Raw genomic sequence first — 20,635 nt, 5'->3', positions numbered from 1 at the left:
TTAATGGAAAGATTAAGGAAATGTGAGAACAAACTTAAGAGATAGCCAAGACCATGGGCAAAACCATGAACTTGCTTAGATCCAGCTTTCCATGCAATTCACGCTCATACCCATACAGATGAAATGGCTGGAGAAAAGTACTCACCCTCAAACTGGTATCACAATAAATTCAGGACTATGAACTTGAAGACCTTAACGTTGTTCCAATATACTCAAAGTCCCAGCTACACTAACAAGAGCCATCTTTGCCTGTTGTATGGACTGAATATCCAAGGTAGCACATGAAACATAGAGCATTTCCATGAATATTTGCTGAGTACTTAGTTATCATCTAATGGTGATCCTGAAATCTACATTTTACTCTTTTTCTAGTCAGTGATAGAGCAATGGTCTTTTGTGGTTTATGAGCATATCAGTCAGTAATTGGTAGATTTGACAAGATGCAGTAATTTAGGAGACAAATCCAACAACTAGCCCTCAAGTTCAATCTTTATAGCCACTAGTAGCAAGAATTTCATTCTTTATTTTCTAGAAGCCAAATGAAAAGGAGACATCATCAGTTCCCCAAATGTTTTTTTTTGTTATTGTTATTATTTATTACAAAAAAAGATGGGGGGAAAGCAATGTTTGTGGACTAGCAAAGTTTTAAAGACTTTCACTAAAAAGAAATTTCTCACCCAGTACACTTTAGATAGGGTATAATACTATAAAAGCAATGTCCTCAATACCACTTGTGTAACAAATACAGTAACCTATTTTATAGTACCCTCTATTAAAATCACCTCAGTAATGAAATCTTTCAATGGGTGAAAAATAATACATTCTAAGTACCTATATCCTTCTCTTAGCAAGACTTGATCCCAGGCCAGAATTTGGTCATCTAGGAGGAATATATGCAATTCTTGACCTTTTGAACAAATTGGTTCTCTAGCTATGAGTTGTTAAAATTCTCAGTGCTTAAAAACTGTATCCTAGAAATTCACTCAATATTGTCCTCCAACCAACCTGTTTGACCCTCTGGCCCTAGCTTCACTAACTGTTTCTTTGACATTAGGACTGCTTGGATAAGAATTAAGATTGTGATTCTACCTAAGATGGCCACTGGGACCCTAATGCCCATACTAGTTGAGCCTGAATTACCATTCTTGCCCAGGGAGAAGAGAATTGAACATGGGTCTCCCAAAATTATCTTTTCACAGTCAGACATTTTTATAAAAGTTGGAATATAGTTTAATGGAAGTCTGGTAAGGATATGGGAAGCAATTATTTGAGCTTTCATCAGTGGAGGATGGATCCATATGCTTTGGAAGTAATATGGTGATGAATTAATATTAGAGATGGAAACTTAAGAAAACAAAAAATTCAAATGGCTAAGTTGAATTTTAATTGCATTAAAGAGTCTTTATATCTTAGGAATTAATTTCATAATGCAAAGAAATAAAAATAAATTTATTTGTTTAAAATAAAAGGTGTTGGGAGTTTCCCTAAGAACTCTCAAGGCCTTTCAGACATGGCAGCGGGCAAATTGCCAGTGGGCGGATAACAAGTTGTTTTGAAAACCTTCTAATTGGCCCTCCCATCTTCTGCACTCACAGTTTGTGATCCCCATGAATCTTATGCAGGGTGGGCGTGGGTGCACTGTAGGTGATGACCTGACCTTTACTATGATTGGCCCCCGGGAGCTTCCTGGTTTAAGATAACTGACTTTCACTTTCTATATCAGCTAGCACCAGCTTGCAGTAAAGTGCTTCATCTTTGTCACTGCTATCTGTGTGTGGGGGTGTTTTAATCTCCAACGACAAACCTTGGCTTTTCAAAAGGTGATTATTTTTGCAAAGTAGAAAATCATTCCATACATGTTTTTGCAAAATTTCTTAAGCAATAAATATAGCAAATTATAAACACAGTTTAAATTAACTATTTTTTTACTTCAATTAAAAAAAGAATAAGGCAAATTTGCAAGGTATTAAATCCTCAAATATTCAACCACTACCTAGAAGTCAATAGACTTTTATGGGAAGAAAAACTTGCAACTCAATTGGAGGATAAAATCATACTCATTCTTCACATCATACTCACCACAGGCCCATGGCCACTCAGCACACAATCCTAAGTAGAAATTTCTAGAATACAATTTTTCTCAAGACTGTCTTAACCTAAGAGGTCACCTGAAGCAAATAACTTCAGCATTCTATGTAAAGGATACTTAACTTTTTGCCCTGCTCCAGTAAGGTCAGTAGACTGAGAATCTAAAGTAGTATTGTCCAATAGAACTCTCTGATAAAAAAAAAATAGTTCTAAATTTGCTTGGTGATCCTAGCTACTTATAGCTATTGAGTTCTTAAAGTGTGGCCAGTGTGACTGAGATAATAATTTGTTTAATTAAAAAAAACATTTAAATTTAAATAACATGTGGCTGGTGGCTACCACACAACTGACCAGCACAGATCTAATAGATGGAACTTTAGCGAAATTAACCCAGGTTTTAAGTCATTACAGACTTCTTGCTATTTCCAAGTAATTTTTCTCACCTTCATATGAGAGGAAATCTCCCCTGAATAATATAGGATCCAAATGGTAAAAATTAATAAACCAGTGTATTGGAAATAGTGCTGCATTTACCTTCTGTGTAGATAGAAAAAAAGCAAAAGCCTTTATAAATTTATTACAGATATTTTATTGTTTAAAAAACAATCATGAGTTATAGTGTGCTTTCTTTCGATAGTTATTGGAGATGACTTCCATCCAGAATTTAAGTAATTAGAAAGCCCTTTATGGCCTTTTTAGTGGTTCCTCTACCCACATCCTAGACATATTCATTAAAGGGCACCAAGAAGAAAGAAAGCTTATTAAAGGAGATTATTAATTTTCAGCCTCATTATCTCAACAGTTATTTTTCTTTATTATGTCTCAATAAAATATGTGGACAAGTCTAGAAATGAAGAAGAACAAAAGCTAAGAAAAAAATAATGTGGGAGCCATCACAATCACGTATCGGGACTAAAGGAGCACTGACAGCTTCTCTCAAGCTGATGACAGGTCACATTGAGTGAGGTTAAAAGGCTGCATAATGATATGTAAAAGGTCAGATGCAAAATGAAAAATTGTGCTTCTGAGAGCAGGGCTACAATACTAGAATACCCATTAATGACAAACATGTTGTATAAGACTTCAAAAGAGCATGAGTACAGAAGATTGTAGGGGAAAAAATCTTTTTAGTCTTGTAAAAAAAAATTTTTAAGAAAGTTCCTGCTACTCTTAAGTCTCAAATTGGATTGCAAAGCCATAAATTTCACATTCTTTGTTAATATCCAAGATATAGGCAAGTGTGAATATGAGCTATTGCTATCAAAATTTTGTAGGGGAACTGTTAGAAACAGAATCCTAAGAGTTGTCCCCAGATTCACCAAATCAGAGTCTCTAGGAATGGATGCCAGAAACATTTTTTTTTTTACCAAGATCTCCAGATGATACCTATGCAAATCAAAATTTGAGAAATACAATTAAAAAGATTTGAAGGATTGGAAACTCACATAGTCGTGGGGTTAGTCAGCTTTTTATCACTGTGACCAAAATACATGACAAGAACAACTTAGACGATAAAACATTTACACCTTAGATGATAAAACATTTATTTGGGTTCATGGTTTCAGAGGTCTAAATCCATGGTCAGCTGATTCCACTGCTTGGGGCCTGAGATAGGTAGAACATCATAGTAGAAGGGTGTTGTGGAAAAGCTCATAAATGAGCTTTTCTGAGCTCATAAATGCCAGAAAACACAGATGGGTGGAGGATCCAGGGACAGATATAATCCATGTCTATACCCCTACATTCTCTAGCTACCTCCTGTCTACTTAGAGTAACCACCCAGTACTCCCTTTAGCTACCAATAGATTAATCCAACAAATGGATTGATCTACTAATGAAGTCAGAGCCCTTGCCATTGCCTAAAATCTCTACCTCTGAACCTTGATGTATTGAAGACCATGTTTCCAACACATGAGCTTTTGGGGATAGTCAAGATTCAAACCACAACAGCCCTTACCCACACATTGGAAAACACAGGGAAAAGGTGTTAAACATTGTTCAATAGGTAGACTTCCAAACTTCCAACCATCATGACATACACTAAACAGAACAAATATCTAATATCTTAAAATAATTGTGAAGGATCTAATTCACTTGATAAAATCAGGGCACAGATTATTATTAGGAAGTATGATCCTAAATGCTCTGAGTGAAATGAATAACTATTTAAGCATCTATTGTTTGTTCAACTTGAGCTTGCCCCATTTTGCTGGCAGACACCAATACTCCTTAAATAGAGCAAATGGGGGAGTTCATTACTTGCTAAAGTGATTTGATTCCAGGCTGTATTGGTTTGAACCCACATCAGCACTCTATTAGAATCTGAACTGTAGGTTGGATTAAGTCAGAAATTTTCAAAGACTCTAAAAGAGGGAGCATAGATGTGGGTTGTATTTAGGTAGGCAGTACCGGCCAGGCACCCCATTCCTGTGCCAAAGTAGCTCCAGAATTAGGAGTTTATTCTTATGAGAGTTTCATTTAATGATAAGTCCATTGACTAAATTAAACTGTGAAAACCAGTGCATAAATGGTCCTAAAGATACCTTTAATTCTAAAATCCAATGATTTACCTAAAGGAAGTGATTTATCAACAACCAAACATGGAGTGCATAATGATTTATGAACTTCCATAAATTTCAGCAGTAATTCTTAGTGTTCTCTACAACTAAGCCAATGAGTCTGGGATATTCTGGACTGTTCAGACCATTCTGAGCTACTGTGACCAGACATAGGCATTAGATCTTAGCAGATAATTAATAAGCAGCATAATCTAGAGAAGGATCATAAGAAAAGTAAGGGTAATGGAAGCCATAAAGTGCTGAAGCAAGTTGTCCTTTAGAAATGAAAGATTGAAAACTATAATTCAGTGCCTTAAGATGTTTTAATAACTGTCATCTAGAAAAAAATTTTAAATAGAATTTAAATTTTAAAAGCTTAAATTTGAATAGCATTAAAAATCTAGTTCTCAGTCACACTATCACATTCCAAATGCTAAGTAGTCCCATTTGGCTAGTGACTACCATATTAGATGGTGCAGACTTAGAACATTTTTATTATTGTAGAAAGTTCTACAGACAGTGCTATTTTTGAGGGAAGAACGAGGATCAATAAGCACTAAGGAGTTAGAGGAAGCAGAGTACATCAATATAAGGAGGAACTCTCTAACAATTGGAGTTATCCTACAGTGGAATGAGTTAGACCCAACAGGGGAATTGATTAAGCTGAGTCAAAACACATACATAATTCTAGCATCTGAGAGAGGTTGGAAAGAAGATTTCTAAATGATAATCAAATTTATGGCTTTAATTATATGGCTTGCTTTATTGCAGACATTTTAAGGTGATAAAAGGATGCTTTTTTCCCCCCACTTTCAGGCTGCTGTTCACATATAATGAAGAGTCCATTAAGCCTGAGAGCTTCAGTTTTTTCAATCATATTGGTCACTTAAACGGTGGGATATTTGCTTGTCTTTGAAAGTACTTTTTCCTGCTCTTATTACAGACTATATGCAGAAATGGAAAATATTTCAAAATACAAACACAAACCTACTCACTCAAATTACCTCTCAATCAGACTCAACAGTGTTTTACATTTGAAGGCAAGCTTTGGCTAAAATGTGAAATGCCAAAATTAAGCAAAGGAGAAAGTACAGGTGTGACTTAGGGTCACATCTAGGATTAACTTTGAAAAGTTATCATCTTAATGGGCCTGGTAGTATCTGTTTGATGGAAGGTGACCAATTTTGAAGTAATGTACATGGGAACAGTACCCAGCATGCCCACCTAATAATAAATAGAAGTAGATAGTCAGTAGACATTTACTCATCTTCTCATAAATTCAAACAGCAGCAAAAGAACAGATAAATAATTTAAGTAAGAGCATTACCTTTGGTTATTTTCTTGATATCCTTGAAATTTATAAGTGGAAAATGGGAGAAAATTTTCTCAAGCAACTTATTAGGCTCATGGGCATTAATCAAAAGAAAATAAACATAAGCTCTTTTTTTGTATTGGATCCTATCAGTAGGTCCCAATTCTCATATTAACTATTAATATCATCCTGATTAAAATTACCAGTATACTACTTTAAGAAGGAACATGTTTTCATTTCAGTATTGGTAATAACCCTTCCCAAATAACTGGTAAGGTCTGTGAGAATACTGGCAGAGTGCAAACAGAAATAATAATAATAAGTGCAATAATAATAATAATAATAATAATAATAATAATAATAAGTGCAAACAAAAATAATCCCTGAGGGACTGTTGGAATCACACCTAAAACCTTGATAAAGGGACAAATTTCGAATTAAGATGCACAGAATTATTGAGAGTAGACCACACCAAACATGACATACCAATTCAAAACCTATAAGTACACAAAAACACAAGTCAGTGAGAACTGAGTCAGCATTAAACAAACAAACAAACAAACAAAAAACAGATCAACAGACTCAGAAGAATGTCATGTCTCAGTCCCTTTGGGCAGTTTATCATATTTGTTACAACCTCAATATCATTCATCTTTTTCTTTTCTTTACATACACTCTCAACTATTGGTCTCATCCAAACTTGTGGCTTAAATGTGGCATGTATATTACAGCAATTCCTAAATTTATGTCTGTAGCCCACACCATTCCTCTGTAGATCCAAACATATATAAACATATATAAAATGACTGTTAAGGAGCCCCAGAGAAGACAGTATATCTAAGATATGATCTGTATCTGAACCAAAATAAACTCTAAAGAATTGTTATAATTTGCAAAATAAGCATAGATAGAAGCTGATACCCTCTGCTGTGGTACATATAAGGAGAATGAGGTGTTTGACCAGAAATTTTCTTACTTTGGCTCATACCTATTATCTTCAATTGGATGTCTTTTAACATTTAAAACTCAGGGTTTTTTATTTATTTTTGCATTTCAATTCTTAATATACCATTTAAACCATAGTTTATCATATCTCTGATTATATATAAGGTATGTTGACACCAAATTCATATCTTCATACATGTATTTTGTATAATGATGAGGGCCTCCTTTCACCATCCATGCTATTCTCCTTCTCCCTCCCTTTCCCTCCCACCCCTATTCCCTATCTAAAGGTAATCATCCTCCCTTGCTCTTCCTCCCAACCCCATTTTGAGTCACCCCCCTTATATCAGAGAAGACATTCGGCATTTGTTTTTTTGGGATTGGCTAACTTCACTTAGCATAATCTTCTCTAATGCCATCCATTTCCCTGCAAATGCCATGATCTTTTTTTTTTATTGCTGAGTAATATTCCATTGTGTATAAATGCCACATTTTTTATCCATTCATCCACTGAAGGACACCTAGGTTGGCTCCACAGTTTAGCTATTGTGAATTGTGCTGCTATAAACATTGATGTGGCTGTATTTTTTATTTTTTCTCTCCAAATTGCTTCATCTACAACTTTTTACATCTCAGTTAGTACCAATCCTATTTTTCCAGTTGCTCATTTCAGAGACCTGGAAGTCATCTTTAATTTTCCCCATGGCTCCACCTTCAAAATATACCCAGAATCCTTCCATTTATCCCTACCACAACATACCTGGTCTGATCCCAAATCCCTTGTTGGAAGTATTGCAAGAGACCTCTTAGGTCATTGCCTCTAGCCCAAATTCTTTTTTAAATTGTGCCTTTTCCTTCCATGAAACTCTGAAGATTCAGAAACAAAGAAACAACAAAAACAACAAGAACAAAACCTTTTGCTCTAACCCTGCTGGGAACCATTAGCCAAGTAGGTATGACAATTTCCTTGCCAGCGTACCCCATGTTGCTTAGTGGAAGGACTCGTGGAAATAGGACATTTTGCAGTGACATTGCATGTAGGTGACCTTGCTCAAGGACCAGGGCGGTTCCAGGTTTAGGGCGTTCCCAGTTTAGGATAATCGGGTTTAGGGCGTTCTGGTTTAGGTTCCAGGTTTAAGGTTTAAGATTATTCCTGCTGGGAATAGGGCGTACCCTGCTGCCTGAGTTCCCCTTGAGTTCTCACGGGATTCAGACAGTATTTTTTGGGAGACAGAAGCCCAGTGGGGATGGATTTGGGCAGAGAACGTGGATTTCCCCAGAACGTGATTGTAGACGGCTGGTGTGAGTTCGGGAATAAATAGTTGCTGTTTGAATCTACAAGCTGTGTGGTGGCTCGTGATTGTGTGCCCAGCCAGACTGCGGCATTTGTGCCCAGCCAGACTGCGGCATAACCCTTAATGTTAGGCATGGCCATATCAATTGCTTTGGCTAATGGAGTTTCATAAAAAAGTAATAAAGGGGCTTGTGCATCTAACACCACCAAGAAGATAGCTGGTTTGCTGGTACCAAGATAGAGAGCTCAACTACTGCAGTCAAGTTCAGTCTAAACTGGCAATCCTGCATCCAAATACTGCAGATGAGTATATACCCAAACGGTCAAGGTCCATGGAGACACCCACAGATGTTTGAGATATAAATGGTCATTTTTTCAGGCTGCAGAAATTTTACAGTTATATCTATTATTATAGAAATCTTAGATTTATATAAACTGCTAACCTCTCAATCTCTTCCCAAGCCTCCTAAAATCTTGTCTAAATATGCCAGCCAATGAGGCTTTTGTTGTTGCTTTTTAATTATTCTATTTTTTTTCTAATTTGTTTTACTTTAATTTTCCATAGCAGAATGGCAATGTTTAAAATACAAATATAAGGATGTACTTATTTTAACACTTTATCCATATGTTGCACCATATCTCTTGGACAGTTTTGACAATGGGGAAAAAAAACTTGAGCATTAGAGAAATTAGAAGCAAAGCAACTGGTTTTGTATCCCAGCTCCCAACCTTTAAAAAATATCCATCAAGGAACATATGAGTCAGGTGAAAATCAGAGTTGATGTGCATCATATACCAATCAGTGTTTTATATTTTGCAAAACAGAAAATAAAACCATTTTATATGGTGTGAAATTATCTGAGTAGTATTTCTAGAAACCCTCACTTTAAAGACTCATAAACATATCTCAGTTTTTAAAAATCAAGTTTAATAATCAGTAAAATTTTCAAATAAGATTGACTCTTAACTGTATATGAGGACAAATTATCTTCCAACTTCTTAAAATATCCTCACTCAGCTAATGAAAACTCATATGCCTATATGTATTTTCTTGAAAGGTCAGACTAGTTATCCAACATACTCCAAACATCTAAATCACCTCATCACCACATTATAAGGAAATACTCAAAATTAGGGAGAAACATGTCACATTTTACAATTGTGAAAGTATAAAATCTATGAAGAGGCAATACATGCTTTCCTCTTTTGTATTTGATCTTTCTGTATCACACACACACACACACACACACACACACACACACTGAAATGCTTGTTTAATGTGCTTAATTCTGTATTTCAGTGTTGCTCAACTGAGTCAAAGTGGAATCAGTGGACATTTCAATCAAGAGACTTCAGTTAAAAAAAAAATAGAAAAAGTGTAACTGTTAAATGCTATTAAATACATTTTCCCTAACTGGCAAGTCCCAGCACTCATAATGTTTAGCCATTTGCTTATTTATGTATTTATGTTTTCTTTCTTTTTCTCTGCCTCCTTTACTTTGTCTTTTTTAGACAAAATGAACAACTGAACACAAAGATCATTGGCTCCACATCTCCTCCATGGTCTCTGACCATGCTTACAGGATCCCCTCATTCTGGTTACGAGAAACAGTTCTTTACCCAAAGAACCTACATTTCAGAATTTTACTGATTATTCATGGGAGAACTCACCACAGAACCATGGTCTAGGGAAGTTACCAAATAAAACAGTCACAACCAACCCCAACTCTTGCCTGCCTGAATTCTCAGAGAAGAGACTACAGGCAGATATGTAGTGTTGGACCATCTGAATTTGGATTTGTTGCTAAGGAAGGATACTGTCTTTGGCATTGTTTTGCTTTTTTAATTATAATTTTAGTGATTCTCAAACCACTACATTTGACTTACCCTTCATTTAAAAGTTGCTACAATAGAGAAAACTGACTTTTTAATAAGGAGCCCCAGAGGAGATAGTGATGGTCAAGATAAGATCTGTACCTGAACTAAAATAGAACTGAAAGAATTGATAAAATTAGCAAACCAAGTACAGATAGAAGCTGAGGCTGTTTGCCATGGTATGCAAAAGGAAAAAGGAACTTGACTAGAAATTCTTCAGCTTTAGCTCATCACTGGCCAACGGCCTCCAGAATATATTTACATTCATGTTCATGTTCCAGTAAAAATACAATCTATGTTATATGGCTTAATATCTTCTACAGTCTTAGCTGCCTTGTTCAGGCTAACATTTTTTAATTAAAGCATCTGACAAAAAATTATAAACTTGCATTGGCAACCAGCAAAAAAGAAGACATCACATAAAACTTTTAAAAATGAAAGCAATGGAGCAAAGATGCTAGGGCATGGATTTACATCCCCATCACAGACACAAGGCAGCTCAGCCTATATTTGCTGATTTTTTTTCTTTATTTCTCTTTTTGGCACATCAATAAACACTGAGAAATTCATTCAGACACTATTATGCATCTTTGAAATCAAATTTATTTGGCTTTTGTGTACTAATCTGAAGTTTCACCTTTAAAATGAGCAATGAGAGTTAATAAATGGCTATTGAACTGTACCTAATGTAAGAGGTGGAGCTGGGTACAGATGGCTTTCATCCCTTGTCACTCAAGAATTCATCTGAATGGCTATGGCAGTGCCTTTGAGTATAAGAAAATAGGAGTGTAATTATTCAGACATAAACTCAGTCTTTTTAAAGCCAGACTTGTAAAAGACAGTCCCTCCTGAAAAGAAAGGAATGGAATACTTATATGCCTAACACATATGCAAAAACATGTATGCATTCATTTTATACTTCATTTTCAGGACTAGATTCCAATATTTGATATCTAACTCACATAACTAAAAGAAATATGAATAAATAACACATAGAATGAAAATTTATTAAAGTAATTATCAGATAATCTCAAATATTCAATTTGGAAGTGGTCTAGTAATTGATCTGGGGAATTAACAGCAAAATAACTCTAGCAGAAAATGATCAAAACATCATTTCAACCATGTGTATGACCTGTGCAAACTACTTCATATTTTCTCATCTATAAAATGGGAATCTTGGGGTGTATTATAATTTGACAGCTGACAAAGCAAAACTACCAAAGTGAGAATCAACATTCGAAATCCTAATGCACCTTCCATTTTTAATAGGTCAAAAAATATAGATTCTGTATTTCTAGAGAATATTTTTAATATTTAAGATAAAATTTTCTCATAGCAATAGGCACATAATGAACACACACATACACATTTTATGGAATTAAAAGTTTGGCCTAGCCTGCAAGACCATATCAGTGAGACTAAGCAGCAAAAATAACATTTTTTAATAGTTAATAAACCCAAATAAGGGGAAGGCAACATTACCAATCCACAATGAAGAGAAAGTAGACGTAAAGGGAAAATAGAGATGGTTAACAGAAGTATATACTGGCTTTAAATGGTAATTCCCTTCACTGTTATATGCAAAATTAAACTTCAGTGTGTGGACTAATACTTTAATGTAGTTCTTATATTTTTAGAAATCTCTACTCGAGTATTTTTATGTGTGGAGTTGAAAATTAGGCCAAAGAAGAAGTATGAGGAGCAGGAGTTTGAGAAAAGGAAGGAAAGAAAAAAAAAACTGCACCTTAATAACTTGGATTTCTCTGACAACAAAGGAAGATATGTAACCTGATTTAGACTATGACATTATCCTTCCCTATCAAAACCTCAGCCACTCAGTGGAGTCTATAAATTCACTGAGCCTCAGTACCTTGAATAAACTTCAAATGCTGGCCAATTTTGGATTAGTTCTGGTCCAGAAAACCTGACAACTCAGGGAATTTCTTCCCCATCCAGTAGGCTATAAACACATCCTCTCCAAAGTCTTTGTCCCATCCTTGAAGTGGATCCCTCCCTATCTAGTATGGATTCAACATGAGCAGTGTCATCCAAAGGTCCATATGTGAACACTTGATCTTCAGAGTGGCAATACTGGGAGACACTGTGGACTTTTTGAGGTAGAGATTAATGGGGAAGTCCCTTAGGTCCATGATGTGGCACACTCTGCCACCCTCACCCAAACTGCCAGTGCAAGTGCCATTGCCTTCGAACCTCCAAAAATGTGATCTAAAAAAAACCTTTTCTCTTTATAATTTAGTTGCCTCAGGTATTTCATTGTAATAATGTGAAGCTGACTGAGAGGCTTTCCAAGTTAGTTTTTTCTTTAGGTACTCTCCCTCAGACCCAGTGTATTCTTTGTGACTCTTTTTCTTATTTCCTCTTATCTAAGAGAAAGTACTAACAATTCTCTACATTAAACTTTCCCAGTTCAAATTGTTCAGTTTCCGTTTTCTGATTTATTAAAAATCCTAACTGTAGAAGCAGATTAGCCTATTTTCTAAGGATAAAAAAGTAACTCATCAAATTATTCTTTAGAAGTGGAGCCATGCTAGTAATATAGAAAATATGCCATCATAATTCTTACCTCTATGGGGCTGGGGACGTGGCTCAAGTGGTAACTCACTCGCCTGGCAGGCGCGGGGCTCTGGGTTGGATCCTCAATACCACATAAAAATAAAAATAAAAAAAGATATTGTGTCTACCTAAAACTAAAAAAAAATATTTAAAAAAATAATAATTCTTACCTATCCATAAATTTTTTAAAAATTAAAGTAATAAAATTGCTTTTCAAAGTCTGGGTCATTTGTTTCTATCAATGCATTCAACAGATTCACACAAAGATAAACGTTATGATAAAAGCATTTTTTTTTTTTTTTGTGAATTAGGCACAGTGATGGATGTTATAAGAAAGTTCCCAGGAGGTTTGCAATAAACATTATGCAATTTTTTTGTGCATCATGAATGTCTAATATGCATTTCTCTTCTAAAATAATAATTAAACATAGCATACCTTCAGTAAAAGTATATTTAGTTTAGTAGACATAATGTGACCACAAAAATGAACTACCATATCATGTAAAGGGCTGCCATCTCATTATTGAAGAATGCCAAAATGATCTGTCAATTACACCAAAACAGATAAAAAGCACAAGGGTGCTTTAATAAGTTTCAAATTTCTAAATGTAAAAAAGTCACCCAAGACATTTTCTGCATGACTTATTTCATTGTGATAAAAGATACATTAATATTAATGGTTTGTATCATAAAACACTTTTATGTTTGACTGAATGCAGTGACCACTAATAATGTCATAGTGATAGCCATGTGGTTTAGCATAGGATTTCATGACATCTTCAATCCTGTTATTTCTTTCAACAAGTAGTATCTGCTTCAGAGAAGATGAAATAGACAATAAGGTAGCTTCCAAGGAGCCAGGAGAATGAGGAAAGTTCACATCACTTGAGCTCAGTTCTGTAGGTAAGCATATACTATGGATGAGAAACATAAAAAGTAATTTGTGTAATATGACAGGAAGGGATTAACAGATGAATGAACAACCAGTTGAGAAGTTCAAGTGAAGTTCTCTATTCAGAATTTTTAATTGATTCAATTTTCATGAAAGCAGGGAAAACAACCTGTTAGAGGCATCTAGAATTGAGAGGGGTGAGGCTAGATTTGTACAAGTTCAAAGAAGTCATAGATTCTAGAACTTAAAAGAGTACCATAAAAATTACAAACAAGGATGAGATCCTGCCTGGAAGAGACAGAGGTGATGTCTAGAGAGAATTTCTGGATCTCAAAGCATAAATTGATGGAGGTAAGAAAAGAGCAGGTTTGCATCATATAAGAAAAGGTACATAGGGTTAGAGAGGTTATGAACAAGAAGAGGGTCATAAGAACTAAACACCATGGAATCCAAAAGATGCTGAACCACAATGAGAAGCAAGATGTGTTCACTTTACAATTCCATTGCTTCATAAAGGGTTGAGGTACCAAGAATCAATCTGCTAGTGGATTATTTTACTTAACCTGAAACACTCAAAACATAGTGTTAAGTTCCTCAATTGTCCATGGGTTACAGATCTGAATTCGAATCCCTTCACCTTTAATTACTAACCATATGGCCCTGAGAACATTATTTCTATTGAGATTTCACTTTCCTCATCCAAATTAATGCTGATATAATATTTATGTAATGAATCCTGTGAGCACTTAGGATGTAAAACATCTAGCAGAGTTTCAGACACATAGCATATACTTTGTGTTGCTTCAATGTACAAGACTGGGCTTAATATATTTTTTTTTAAATAAATATAGGTCAAAATAAGCACCAGCTTTTCAAACATTCTAACTTGGAGTTTTAGGGAGAAATGAAGAATCCAGATTACTTTATAAGGCTCTTATTGCCTCAAAGTCCCAGAATGTTTCTAAATGGAGTATGGAAATGAATTATCCTTATGGACAGTTTCATTATAGAGGAAGGTAGGGTAAATCTTGCAGAAGACAAGATCTGAAGATACCTGCAGAGTTGCCGCCTGTCTCACACTGGGTAACTAGGCCAAATCCAGGGCTAGGCAGTGGGCCAGCACTGCCATTTGAAATAGGCCAGACCTGCGAGTTGTTGGTCACAGCAAGGGGCACCCTCCTCTTCCCTCACCCCTGCAGTGCACACTCCTCTCTAGCTTGCCTCTTCCTGTTTTCCAGATATCACTTAGCCCTGCTTCCTTCCATTCTGAAATTACAAACACTTGCCCTCAGAAAAGTCCCAAGCATATTTTGTGGGCCAAGCAATTATATTCAATTGAATCTCCATTAGTGTTGACCTTATTTCAATCATGATAAAAAAAAAAAAAAGAGGAATGTAAATCACCATCTTACTATTCCAGAAGATAAACTGAAATGTATAATACTGTATGAGATTCTGGTATTCTCAGCAGCAAGATTCAAATGAAAACATTCTTAACTGCAATTAATCAAAAAGATAAATAACAAAAATAAAAGGAGGGAAGATGTACAGAATGTGCCTATCACCATGGTTACTATATTTTGAGTAGTTTCAGGCTAGAGTATATGAAATTATCAATACAGAGACTGTTTGCTAAGCCTATGACAGCTGGGCTTGAAAACCAAACTACCCAAGAAATAAGAATGATTCTACAACCTGTCTGTACAGATATGTGTACAGATTTATTATTAAAAAAGAAAGAGGTAAAAAAGGGAAGCAGACATTCACTTGTCTACCAATTAAAAACTTCTTACCATCATCACATATACTAAAAGTATAAGGAGATTAAACTGCTTTGAACTTGTCTTTGAAACAATAACAAAACCTCATCAAAGTACATCCTTCATGAAAAACAGAATTTAACAGAATGCTTAATCTCAAAACAAAGCAAGTTTTATAGTGTGTTATGGAAAGAAAAGAGAAAAGCTCCATTTAGCCACTTTGTATTTAAAATTGACTGGACTGGAACAAAATATGAGATTGTAAGATAGAAATTCAATATTCCATCTAAAACTAATTTTTTTTCTTGAGAGATACCTGACCAACTCTTGTTAAGACAGAGGGGGAAAAAAATCATTTCATTGAAATTATTTCAATTTGGTGCTCAGAGCACCAAAATTTATTTGCTAGACAGTTTTTGATTTAGTCAAAATCATTTTTCTATTTCTTAGCACCATTTATTTCTATAATTCTTGATAATTACAAGTATATCTTATATTTATGCAATAAATGTTTTCAAAGGTGACTTTCAAATTTATAAATTATATTGTTTGTAATGCCTCAGGAGGGTTCTCTAACATTTAAAGAGATCCTTTTAGACTAAAGTCTTTGGTAAACTTAAAAAATAAAATTTCACATACCTGTCATTTGTGTAAATCCCATAGTTTGAAACATTTTAAAACAAGTTGCCAATTTAAAATATTCAGATTTGGGACCGGGGTTGTGGCTCAGTGGTAGAGTGCTTGCACAGCATGCCAGAGGCAGTGGGTTCAATCCCTGGCACCACATAAAAATAAACAATAAAATAAAGGTATTGTGTCCATCTACAAATAAAAAATATAAAAAAATAAAATATTCAAATTTAATTATAAATCTGAAGTATTCTCTGAAATATCTATTAAATATATATATAAAATGAAATACATGGGCAAGCAAAATAACAAAGGAAATTTTTAAAAATGTAAGCCATCAATCTGTAGAGTCATGGCAAAAAATACAAGCTTACTTATTACAAATTATTTTAGCAAATAGGTTGGTTATATTCACCATGCTACCTAGAACACCATGTACTTTATAGAATTAAAATAAACTAAGGATGATGCTTTGATCTAAGCTACTCAGGGAAGAATGTTATGATATTCTCAGACAAAGCAATCATTTGTATTATTTAGAAACAATATAAAGATCACAAAATTACCAGAAGATTAAGATGAATGAAGTACAACATAGACCCATGTCAAATGAGTTTGGAATATTGTTAATTGAGTATTCAATCAGGAAAAAAGACAGACTAGTCTATTTTTGAAAAAATTAATCAAATGAGTTATTATTCAACTTGATTTATATAACTGAACATTCTCTAGATGGAGTGAACATATTTTGCATCCAAATTAGCATACTTTTAATTATAAAATTATTGAAATTAAAGAATTCTTGATATAGTTACTGATTGACTTCAGATTTGTTTTATTTTATTGATAGGCTTATAAAAGCATTTTAATCCAAAAGTTATTTTCAAATAAATGTTTCCTAAAAATTAAAACATGTTTTATATATTGAAGAAATATTTTTAAAAATTACAAGTTACTATAGAGCTATAGTAACAAAAACTGCATCGTGTTGGCCTCAAAACAACATGAATATCAATGGAACATAATAGAAAACACAGAGACAAACCCACATATATACAGTCATCTGATACTTGCAAAGGTATCAAAAAAAAACATGTTGGAGAAAAGATAGCCTTTTTAACAAATGGTGCTGGGAAAACTGAATACTATGTGTAGAAGAAAGTAGATTCCTATCTTTCACCCTGCACAGAAGTCAACTCAAAGTAGATCAAAGACCTAAGAATTAGACCAGAAAATTTGCTTGAAGAAAAAAATAGGCTTAACAATCCAAAACATTGGTTCAGGCACTGACTTCTTTAACAAGCCCCATAAAGCTCAGGAAGTAAAACCAAGAATCAATAAGTGGGACAACATCAAATTAAAAAGCTCCTGCACAGCAAAGGAAACAATTCTGAGCATGAAGGGATGGCCTACAGAATAGGAGAAAATCATTGTCTGCTACCCCTCCAACGAGGGATTGAAGTCCAGAATATATAAAGAACTCAAAAAACTTAATGCAAAATCAAATTATCAAATAAATAAGTGGGCAAAAGAATTAAGCAGACATTTCTTAAAAGAAGAAACACAATGGCCAACAAGTACATGAAAAAATGTTCAACATCCCAGCAATCAGGGAAATGCAAATCAAAACTATATTGAGATTTCTTCTCATTCAGTTCAGAACAGCAATCATCAAGAAAACAAATAATAAGAAATGCTGACAAGGATGTGGGTAAAAGATATACTTACACCTCACTGGTGAGACTACAAATTAATCCAACCACTTTAGAAAGCAGTATAGAGAATGGAATGGAACCATCATATGACCTGGCTATCCCACTCTTTGGTATTTTTTCAAAACAACTAAAATCATCATACTATAGTGACACAGGCACATCAATGTTTATAACAACATAATTCACAATAACCAAGTTATAAAATCATCCCAAGTGCCCATCAACAGATAAATGGATAAACAGAAAAAAATGTGGTATATACACACATTTTGAAGCCCAAGTCAAGGCAGAACTAAATAATCTTCCAATTCAAAAATATTGAAGTTTTTGGTACAAAAACAACAAAATAAGACTTAACTGGATTTTTTTTTTAAAGAGAGAGTGAGAGAGGGAGAGAGAGAGAGAGAAAGAATTTTAATATTTTTATTTTTTATTTTTTTAGTTATCGGCGGACACAACATCTTTGTATGTGGTGCTGAGGATCGAACCCGGGCCGCACGCATGCCAGGCGAGCGCGCCACCGCCTGAGCCACATCCCAGCCCCTTAACTGGATTTTTAATATCTGAATTCAGGAGAAAGTCAATTGTATTTGCCCAAGATTTTGTTCATCAATGGAGAAGAATAATTTTGCATTGTGGATTTTAAAAATTAAGAAAACAGTATTAAGAATAACCATAACAACAACAATAATAAAGTTACATTTATCTTCTTCTGAACAGAATCATAGTTATTAGCTAGTTATACATCAATATTTATTAAGATATTTAAAAGCTTTTAAATGACTAGTGTTTACTTCCCCTAATCTTTATTTAAAATAGCTATTTCTCAGATTTTTAGGTCACCTGCATACTTGGGAGACACAGTAATATGACAGAGGATAAGCAAAGTCACAAGATTGTGACTTTCAAAGAAACAATCATTTTTATGCATATCAGAGTAAATTAGAAAAGAAGCTCAATGTAGGGGCTGCGATGTGGCTCAAGCGGTAGCGCGCTCCCCTGGCATGCGTGCGGCCCGGGTTCGATCCTCAGCACCACATACAAACAAAGATGTTGTGTCCGCCAAATACTAAAAAATAAATATTAAAAAATTCTCTCTCTCTACCTCTATCTCTCTCACTCTCTCTTTAAAAAAAAAAAAAAAAAGAAGAAGCTCAATGTATGCCAAAGCAAAGACGTGGTAGAGGAAAATGTTCCAAACAAGATTGGAGAAATTAATCCATGAAGTATCCTTCACTAAGAATTCCTCCTCCTCCTCCTCCTCCTCCTCTTCTTCTTCTTCTTCCTTTTTTTTTGTACCAAGACTTGAACCCAGAGTCATTCATCGACTGAGTCACATTCCCAGTCCTTTTTATATTTTATTTTGAGACAGGGTCTCATTAAGTTCAATTTTGAAATCCTCTTGCCTCAGCCTACTGAGCCCCTAGGATTAAAGGCATGAACTATTGCACCTGACAGAATTTCCAGTTCTTTAATAGAAACTATTTAAAAAGCAAATATCAAAACCATATAACCATATTACAGGGGCTGGGATTACAACTCAGTAGTTATGATCATACATACTTCAGCACCACATAATAAGTAAAAAATAAAGGTATTGTGTCCATCTACAACCATATATATATATAAACATATCATAGCCAGGCACAGTGGCTCATGCCTGTAATCCCAGTGGCTCAGGAGGCTGAGGCAAGAAGATTGTGAATTCAAAGCCACCTGTAGCAACTTAGTGAAGCCCTAAGCAACTCAGTGGGACACTGTCTCTAAATAAAATGTAAAAAAGGGCTGGGAATTGTTCAGTAGTTAAATATTCCTGGGTTCACTCTCTGGTACCAAAAACAAAAGACAAAAACAAAAAAAATGGGTATTTTTTAATTGATTTTATTATTTTTTAAAATACACGACAACAGTGGAATACATAACAATCCTTATTACACATATAGAGCACAATTTTTCATATCTCTGTATGTAAAGTATGTTCACATCAATTTATGCCACTATACATGTACTTTTTTTGTATTACAATTCTTAATACACATATATACTACAATTTTTCATATGTCTGTTTGTATATATGGTATGTTGACACCCAATTCAAGTCTTCATACATGTACTTTGTATAATGATGACCATCACATTCCACCATCCTTGCTAATCCCCTTCCCCCTCCATTTCCCTCCCACCCCTCTTCCCTATCTAGAATTAATCTAATCATCCCATGCTCTCCCCTCCCTACCCCACTATGAGTCTCCCCCCTTATATCAGAAAAAAACATTCAGCATTTGTTTTTTGGGGATTGGCTGACTTCATTTAGCATTATCTTCTCCAACGCCATCCATTTACCTGAAAATGCCATGATTTTGTTCTTTTTTAATGCTGAGTAATATTCCATTGTGTATAAATGCCACATTTTTTAATCCATTCATCCACTGAAGGACATCTAGGTTAGCTCCACAGTTTAGTATTGTGAATTGTGCTGCTATAAATATTGATGTGGCTGTGTCCCTGTAGTATGCTGTTTTTAAGGCCTTTGGCTATAAACCGAGGAGTGAGATAGCTGGGTCAAATGGTGGTTTCATTCCCAAATTTCCAAGGAATCTCCATAATGCTTTCAAAATTGGCTGCACCAATTTGCAGTCCCACAAGCAATGTACAGTGTACCTTTTTCCCCACATTCTCGCCAACACTTGTTGTTTGTCTTCATAATAGCTGCTATTCTGACTAAAGTGAGATGATATCGTAGGAGTAGTTTTGATTTGCATTTCTCTGATTGCTAGAGAGTTGATGAGCATTTTTTCATATATTTGTTGATTGAATTTATATCCTCTTCTGAGAAGTGTTCATTTATTGATTGGATTATTTGGGGGGTTTTTTGGTGCTTAGCTTTTTGAGTTCTTTATTTACCCTAGAAATTAATGCTCTATCTGATGTGTGAGGGGTAAAAATTTGCTCCCAGAATGTAGGCTCTATATTCACCTCACAGATTATT

This window comes from Marmota marmota, unplaced genomic scaffold (assembly GCF_001458135.2).
Source record: "Marmota marmota marmota unplaced genomic scaffold, marMar, whole genome shotgun sequence".
NCBI lineage: Eukaryota > Metazoa > Chordata > Mammalia > Rodentia > Sciuridae > Marmota > Marmota marmota.
Note: the sequence above shows the minus strand (reverse complement) of the source record.